The 9,695-nt window shown below is 32.9% G+C and overlaps 1 pseudogene; it reads right to left on the bottom strand.

Moving 5' to 3' along the window:
• Positions 1 to 7,820: 7,820 nt before the first annotated feature.
• LOC105475433 (eukaryotic translation initiation factor 3 subunit I pseudogene) lies at positions 7,821 to 8,747 on the bottom strand (annotated as a pseudogene).
• Between the last annotated feature and the right edge of the window lie 948 nt (positions 8,748 to 9,695).

Here is a 9,695-nt window from a genome sequence, read left to right as displayed (position 1 = left end):
CCAACTGAGAGCTATTTCCACTCAATAAAATATTGTACTCATTCTCCATGTCCACGTGTGAACCAATTCTTCCAGTGCACCAAGGCAAGAACCCAGGGATACAGAAAACCCTTTGTCCTTGCAACAAGGCAGAGGTCTAACTGAGCTGGCTAACACAAACTGCCTATTGTCAGCTAAACTAAAAGAGCACACTGTAACCACCACCCACTGGGGGCTTCAGCTGTAAACATTCATCCTTAGACCCTGCGGTGGGGTCAGAGCCCCACAGCCTGCCCGTCTGTATCCTCCCCTAGAGGTTTGAGCAGCGAGACACCGAAGAAGCAAGCCACACCTATATCCCACGCCCTGTGAGGGCACAAGGGAACTTTTCCCATTTCACTACTACCAGTCATTGACTTACTGTTTAATTCCAGTATATATGCATAATAATATCAGAGTTGTTCACTTGTACCCCCATGGGAAACAACTTTATCAAGTACAGTACAGTGCTTACGCACAGCTCCTTTCCCTTTAGTCTTAAAGTCTCATTTCCAAAGCTACTTAGCTCAGCAGTTTTTTTCCCCTATTTTCTTTAGTGAGATTGTCTCATACATTTATAATACAGTTAGATTACTTTGTCACAAACTCTATCTAGGATTCTGTGGCCTTGTAAATGACGTTTTAAAATTTGTATCCATTAGGCATGAATTTTTTTTCAGTTTCATGTATTTACCATTGCAATATTATTTAGAATAATTTTCTTGCCCTAAAAATGTCCCTGTGTTTCACCTAGTTATCCTTTCTCCCTCTTATGCACCCATGGCAATCATCTGTTTATAATGTTTTTAGTAGTGAATTTTCTAAAATGTCATATAATTGAAATTATACAGCATGTGCACTTTCAGAATGGCTTCTAAGATTCCTCCATGTCTTTATGTGGCTTGGTAACATTTTTTAATGTAGAATAATTGTTCATAATATGGGTATATCTCAACTGATTTATCTATTGACCTTTTTAACACCATCTCTGTTTGTTTCAGTTTTTGGCAATTATGAATAAAGCTGCTGTAAACATTCATGGGGAGCTTTTATGTGGATGTAAGTTTTTAAATCAGTTGGGTAAATATCTAGGTTTAACTGTGTTAAAAATTATTTTTAAAATTATTAAAAGTAATGGGAGGTTTTCAGGTGATATATCAATCAGTATATTGCTAGTCTTAAAGAAGATGTTTCTGAGAAAAAAAACACTGAGATTATGGTTGCTATAGCATATAGAAATATTAGTGGAAGAAATAAATAAACTGGGACCGTTTTATGTACTTGGCATGCTTTCAAAATTAAAAATATCATTTTGTTTATTTGCTGTACAAAAATTGAACCCATAATAGTTTTTGAAAAATATAATAAATATTAAATAATTGATTAAAGCAAATGGGTATTGTCAGAATGAAGGCACAAGTGACATTTTATTTAAATTAAGCAAATGAGTATATAATGTGATGCTAAAGTAAAATAAAAAACATTTAAGATGCTTTGCATTTCAGGAAGGAAAGCTAGATATAGAGAAATTTTTGAGGAGTGTTGAATACTTCTCTTTATTAAAAGTGTTTATTAAATGAAAAATTTCATTCTGATATCTGTTGGTACTAATGAGTTTGTTTTAGAGGAGACCTTCATTTATGGAAGAAATGGAAAAATTACACTTATAAGCCAAGGATTACATATTACTAGAAGAACAAATTATTGAAGCATACTAAAGTAAGTTTTCTTAAAAATGCAACACATTCTAGGCTCAGGAAACTTAAGATGGGCAAGTTATTAATATATTGAGTTTCATGAAAGTAGTGATTAACTTTTGGAGCATACCTATGGAAAATATGTTTCAATGGTTTCATACTATATCAAAGAGACAGTATGTGTAAAAGCAATTTGACATGAGGGAAAATTTTTAGTCAGCTTGATTATAAGATTTTTGAAGTTATCCTTACCTTTAAACATCAGAAATTGTTAAAGCATAGTTTGTTGAAGTATAATTACTATAAACATTAAAATTAAGATGAATTATATATAGAATTTTTTCTGAGATTATAAATTATAATACATAAAGTAAATTTTCTATGTAAATATAATTTTTCTATTTCAAAATATTTATAGACACTTTACAATTATAATTTAATTTAAGTCTATCTAAAGTGAATTATGTATCTCCATGTCTCTTTAAAAATAGTATATAGAACATATATTGATGGTTTGGTTCTTCTGTTAGAGACTGGAATTGCTAATCAGGGCTGTGAAACAAGGATGCCATGTCACCATCAACAACGGTCTCTACTTTATGGTCTTTAAGTGTTTATAATTTATTTCATATTCTTTTTTTCTGATAGCTTTCACTGTTATCAGAAGTTTTGCTGCTTATAATCTGCTGGTTCTTTTGATACCTGATTGGCAAGTGAATGTGCTTCAACTTTTCTCACATTGATTTGGAGACCGTGTTCTAGATAATCTGAACAATCTAGTTAATCTGAATAATCTAGTTAATCTGAAAAAGACCTAACTCTAAAACACAAAGTAAGCCATTGTAGGCACCCACTGAGAGACACATAGGTGGCATCTTACAAATCAGTGTTCAATCTTTCAGTCATGAAGCCTGGTGAAAATTTTGACCAGTATATCAATCATTGGTTAAACAGAAGCTTCAAGTTCAGTTCCCTTTTCTTTTCAAGAGAATTCATACTTCCAAATATTTTGGGAAATTAATATTTCTATACATTTTTTGCAATGTACGCAGTATTTCCATGACTCTACTTATGAAGAAATTCCATTTGGAAAGTTTATCACTTATTTTATTATTCTGCTAGTATTTAATGCTGACTGATCATTGAACTCCGTGTGACCGTGGCCAGTGCAGCTAGTTCATATATTAAAAGTTTTAAAAATGATATTTATATTCTCTAAATGGTGCTATTGATTAACCTGGATCATTTATCAAGCTGCACATTAGGTTTCACATACCCAGGATTAATATGCTACACTTGGTTTCTGAGTTTACACTGTCACTAACAGATTCTTCACTCTTAAAGATAGCTGATAATTGCAGAAGAAAATTACACACACACACACACACACACACACATTTGATTATCCAAATGAGATGGCTGGCAAAATTCAGTTCACCATCATCTTCTCTAACACATGTCCCCCCATTTCCTTGAAAGAACTCTTCCTTCAAAGCCCAATAGCTCCTCCTTTTAGCTTTTTACCATATTATACTTTCATTGTCTTGTTTCCTTTTACAAAATTTTGATGTTATTTGTCTGTCCTCTTACTACATTATAAGATTCTTACAGGGAGAGTCTTTGTCACATTTGTATATCCAGCAACTGGTGTAATGTCTATCCTTATCATGAACACTCATACTAAATATTTTTTGTCTGACTGAACCTCAGAAAATCACATTTAAAAAATTATTTGCCAAGTCTTTATTGTCTTTAGATAAACTCTTATTACAGAAAATACACTTAAAATATACATGTGAAAAAATATAACTATAATATAAATAGAAGATGCCAATTTTATAAATAAAAACAATAAATATATGCATAGATCATGCAAATCTCACAGAATCTGATAGCTACTCCTTGTTTTCTCTATGTGTCATCAAAAAAAATTATATGGGCAATGTGACATAGAATGTCACTAAGAGTTCAGTCATTACTGAAGATAAAATAATCAGAAATGTTCTTTTAATGTGTAATGCTTAAAAATGTCATTCCAATAAATTGTTTCTATTTTTCCAAAATGAGCACAAAGTCAAAGCTTTTTTGTTGTTGCATAAGCTGGAAAATATAAAGACAATGCATTTTTAGAGGAATTAGAGTAGAACTCAAGTCTATTATCTTGGTTTGATGAACATATAATGCAGGCTAAAGCAAAATACTGCAATCATACTGCATTTGAAAAATTCTACTTTTTTTTCTTATCTGACAATAACAAGTCCTCATGACTCATTTAGGGCAAAACTTCTGTGGACACATGGCTCTAACAACTGGACAGCAGACCAACTCTATCCCTACAGTGAAAACAGTTTGATAAATTATAATAAATGAAAAACTTATATGTGCTTATTAATTATATTTTCTTTACATAAATAATCTTTCCATGTCATTTGCTTATTCTTCTGTTAAAGTTTTCTTACCAGTCTAAAAAAGGTAGAATTTAAATATTTTGCTATAAATATATGTTCCTTGTTTTTATTTTAATATATTTGTTTATATTTTTGTATACATTTATTAATATTTTTTATCATGCTGTGTAATTTTCAGACGATTTGACAACAATTTTGTCATTTTTAAAATATTTTGGAAATCACTTGAACTTACATGGTCCCTGATTAAATTCTGGGAGATTCACTGTAAAATTAACGTATTTTTGTCTTCCTATTAGAATTAAACTAGAGAAACACATTTTATATAAAATGAAAAAGACCTTAAAAATCTATAAAATGTAATGTTGATAACCATAATAGCCACTTTTTGAGCAGATACTTACCCCATGAAGATTCCTTCTTTTCTCAAAATGGCACTGCCTCCTCTCACTTCCCACACTGATGGTCCTTGTCGGCCATGTTTTTACCACATAATCTTACATCCTGAAAAATATTTGACTGGGCTATTTTCTTGAACATAAATGAGTCGCTTTGGCTGCAGAAGGACCTTTCTATAAAGTGTATTAACAAGTAAAATAATAACTCAGGGATGCAAAGAGAAACATGGAAAGGAGGGGGAGAAAAGGAAGACAGCGAAAAATAGTCATACTTGGGTTCCCGATATCATTTGAGTTTTCCAGTTTCAGGTTCCATCTCTTAGGGCAACCCTTAGCCTCGATATTGTGGATAACCTCTTGTCATTATAAAAATTCTATTTACACAATGATTATTACCAAAAAAAAAAAAAAAAAAAAGGCTTTGACAAAGACATTAAGGATAGTTAGGATGCTGGCATAGCTTCCCAAAGAAAATAATATCTATACATGTTATGTAATATTTGATACATAATATAGTTGCTATATACTATTCTATAGCTGTTCTATAGATGTATGTTGCTTTCTATTTAACTTCGAAAATTATTTATATACTTCTAAAGTTTGTTGTGAAACTGTGCAAATGTAAGTGTTTTCTATTTTGAATTAGAATTTCTAGAGGTAATTTAAGTCAGAGTATAAGAAAATATAGTAAATATACATATTGGCATAGACAGGCAGTTCTTTGGGTAAGAAATCATATTAGCTTGGAAAGACTGGTAATACTCTTCCTAAGTGAAAATGTAAACAGTAATAGGCGAGTAAACTAATGCATGGATGTAGAAAAGATTGAATCACAAGTTTTTATTTTTTTTCTGCATATAATAAATGGTCATTAAATATTTGCTGGATAAATTACCAAATGCCTAAACTCAAGTAATAGATGTAAGCTGAATCTAGCAGAGATACATTGGTTTCATTCTTGAATAAAATTCTGTGGTATTTATATAATACTCCAGACAAGAAACTATAAAGTTGCTAGAACTACATAGTGTAATTGACTGCAGTTCAGTTTTTTTTTTGTTGTTGTTGTTATGAGCAATAAATTCTTACACTGCTATAATAATTTAATATAGGTGTTTTATTTTATCTCACTGAAAATACATTTTGGGACAAGAAATAACACATTTTCTTATTTATTTGTGGCTTAATGCCAGTGATTTGGCTAATATGTAATATGATTTATAAATTTACATGTATTTTAATATTATGATATATAACTTTACTCTTAAATATTCCTAAAGTTTAATTGACTCTGAAAACATACAAGAAGATTATGAAAAGCCTCATGCTGATGATTGGGCTTCCTAAATTTGCATTTATCACAGATATACAGCCTTCATTTTTATCAAACCAAGCACGGGGCAGAGTCCTGACTGGATATGTGTTAGGATCCTTACAGTTTATAAAAAGTAAACATGTGTCAAGGATACCTTTTACTGTGCTTCATCCTGAAAAAAAAAATTGATCTGAGAATTTTGTAAGGCTATAATATAGGATTAGACAGTCATTAGAGATTTAAAGTTCAAAACTCAAATCAAATCAGCTGCTATTGCTCAAATTATGTCAGCATTGCAATTTTGATAATTTCTTAAATGAATGTGTTCTTGATAGTATTACACGTAGATTTTTACAATAAATTTCTTTAAAATGTACTTCTCAAATTGCCTATTTCTGAAGTGTACAACTATTAAGAAATTTCCCTTGAAAATTCCCTAACAGATGAGACTAAATAATAATATATCATAGATATTAAATTAGCAGCATTTATTTTCAGTGTTGGCCATTAAACTGAGACACAGGGCTCTTTCTACAGGATCAGTAGAATACATAGAGCATATTCTTCAGAGAATTTTCATATCTTCAGACCTATCAATTAGTTTAAGAGGGAGGGTGTTATTCCAGACCGCTGCTTAGAGATTCAAGAGTATGGACTAAGATGTCTGTTACAGGGAATACACTACGAACATGAGTTTAAAGGAGTGTTATTATGAAAGGGCAATCATAGTTCTTACAATTATCTATCAAGTGGTCATGAAAAATCATATTAAACTAAATCTCAGGAGGTATATTCTAATAAGAGTTTAGAGCAAATTGCTTTAGGAGACTGCAGCATTTTCAGTGGTATTCAGTGTATGTTCAGAAAATTTAGGGCAGAGTTAACCCAGAACAATTTTGTGCCAATATAACACTTTTGACACTTTCATTCACTCAAAAAAAAAATTTATTCTACAAGCATTTGCAGTATTATGATGTGCTATGTAAATAAAATGTAAATCAGCATTCCTGAAGACCTCTATTTATTTCCTTTCAGTTCTTTGTTAGAAATATATAATGTAAAGAAAAAGTAGTAAATCCTTCAAGACTTGCTTTTCCTCTTTAATAAAAATTGTGGCCTTTTAATTCTTATTTATTTATTTATTTATGAGTCAGGGCTTACTCATGTTGGAGTGCAGTGCTCAATCACAGCTCACTGCAGTCTCAAACTCCCAGGCTCAAGCGACCCTCCTACCTCAGCTTTCCTGGGAGCTGAGACAACAGCCATACACCTCCTGCACAGCTGATTTTTAAATTTTGTGTAGAGATGGGGGTGTCCCTTGATGCTCAGGCTGGTTTGGAACTCCTGAGATTAAGTGATCCTCCTGCTTTAGCTTCCCGAAATGCTGGGATTATGGGCATGAGCTACTGTGCCTGATCACTTTGCTTCTTATTTTAAACTCTTTACCATTTTCCTGTTGTTAACAACCACACTCACTGAAAAAGAAAACACTTAAATATTAGTAATAATTATTTAAAATTCTCAAAGTTTGTTTTTAAAAAGAACTTAAGAAAGCTATGCAAAATATTCCAGAGTATTCCAGAGATACTCTACAAATGTTGTTAGGTAATTAGTTTGAACACAAATTTAATCATGAAGATATATTAATGCTATAAAAGGAAAACAAAGAAAAATTACAATTTTTGATATTTTCCAGTTTAAAAAATTTCAGGTTATGTAGGTTTTTATACTCATAATTTCCTGAAATATACAAGGTATGGGGATCATAAATCAAGAGAAAATAATTGGCTGAAGATGAGACATAAACATATGTTTGCATGGTAATTACTGAGCTTTTGTGTTTACTTGCAATTGAGCAGAATAAATTTGTTTTCAAATATAGAAATGACAGATTTTTTCTTATATCATATACTTTTATAACCAGTCCCAAGTCCAAAATGAAAAGCACTATAAATTTCATCACATTTTTTATTACCAAGCTAATTTATTTCTTAGGGTTCAAAACTTTCTTAAGACGACTGCCTGGTCTGTATGTAGATCCAGCTTCTTAATTCTCAAGCTCAAATTCAAAGTACTGTGGGCCTAAACAATGAATGTGAACATAACCATCTTCACCTCTGCTGCTGTAACTCTTGCCATTAGAAGGGAAGGCAACGCTGTTGACAGTTGTGAAGTAACTCTTGACTTCCAGACTCTTTTTCAAAGGCCAGATGGAAGAACCTGGGCTCAAACCTGCCAGTCCTGTTGGAGGTTGCAGTTACATCCATGGCTTTCTGTCTGTTACCCAGTATCACATGGTCACTATAATTGGGGAAAGGGCAGCTGAGTTGATGAGATGTTCTGTCCAGAAAATCTCTTGATGTTCAAGAGTTGTAGAATCAAAGAACTTGGCTGTGTTGTCCTTGGTTGCAGTGATGAACTTGGTCATGTCCCTGGATAACTGGGTGTCACTGATCTCCTTGGAGTGCTATTTAACACTCACCAATACCTCTCCAGACTTGGCATTATACTGGTTGGACACTCCACTCTTATGGCCTGTGTTGATGCACTCCCCTGGGGAGTCCTCACAAAGCACTGGTGATATTACAGTCATTGTAAAGAATTTTCATGTATGTCTCATTGCCGTCAATCTGGCTTAGGTCCTGCAGATAAAAGAAGCTCACAAAGCACTGGTAGCCCATCTGCTTGTCTGTAGAGAATATAGCGATATTGTTTCCAAAGTCTTTGCCACAGGTCTGGACAGCTACATCAGTTCTGAGCTGTTGTCAGCTGAGTCAGTGAGGACATGCTTGTTGTCCCAGTCACTGTCCATGCAGCACACAGCTCCTGTATGACCCACGTGGGTGCCCAGCCTCTCACCGTTCACAGAGTACCACACATTGACGATCATCCCAATGGGGACCATATACATTCTAGTGGTTCGTTTCTTATTTCTGGAAGGACTCCTTGATCCTTTTAATAGATCATAATACAGACAGGGTCCAAAAATATGGCAAATGCCATAAGTAAATGTACCGCACAAGATTCAATTTGGAATAGTTGACTTTAAGATTTTGCCTAAGGAGAAACTGAGATGTGAACAAGAGCACCCTTGACATTTTATAGAGTGTAACACCAAGTAAAGCAGGGATTATTCATAATTGTTAGAAAACTTTATTTCTGAAAGTAATAAGATGCAAAATAGAGTTTGATGTGTAGCTGGAAAGTAAAAAATAATTTCAAACTTAGCATAAAGATTATTTCTATAATCAAAATTTAGGGTGGAAGTAGAAAAATTCATCAAGATTGTATGGGTGAAAGTAATATTTTCCTTCTTTTAATTTAAATAATTTACAATAATTTTGTAGCCAAAATACAAGAATACATTTAGGATTTAATTAAGTAGAACATGAATTGATCTGTAATGGTATATTTTGTCTTCCATATATTTTTCAATAAACAATAATGTCCTTACATTACTGAAAGACATTAATGATAAAGAGCCTTTATCTCTGAGCCTCCAAAGGCACAAGGCAACATTTGGCTACTTGAGCAGGGGCAGGGTAACTGAGAAAGCCTCACCCCAGGCACCATGGGACACAGGGCCTACCTAAGACTGAGGCACAACCAAGTTGACAGAGAAGTTTCTACCTTCTGTCCTGTACAGCAGAAGATAACCACTAGTGGGATTGCTGGATCAAATGACAGTTCTACTTTTAGTTCTTTAAGGAATCTCCATGTTGTTTTCTATAGTGGTTATACTAGTTTACATTCTCACCAGCAGTGTAGAAGTGTTTCCTTTTCACCACATCCATGACATCAGCTATTATTTTTGATTTTTTAAATTATGGCCATTCTTACCATTCTTGTAGGAGTAAGG

This window comes from Macaca nemestrina, chromosome 4 (genome assembly GCF_043159975.1).
Source record: "Macaca nemestrina isolate mMacNem1 chromosome 4, mMacNem.hap1, whole genome shotgun sequence".
Classification (NCBI taxonomy): domain Eukaryota; kingdom Metazoa; phylum Chordata; class Mammalia; order Primates; family Cercopithecidae; genus Macaca; species Macaca nemestrina.
Note: the sequence above shows the minus strand (reverse complement) of the source record. Positions and strands in the feature narration are given on the sequence as shown.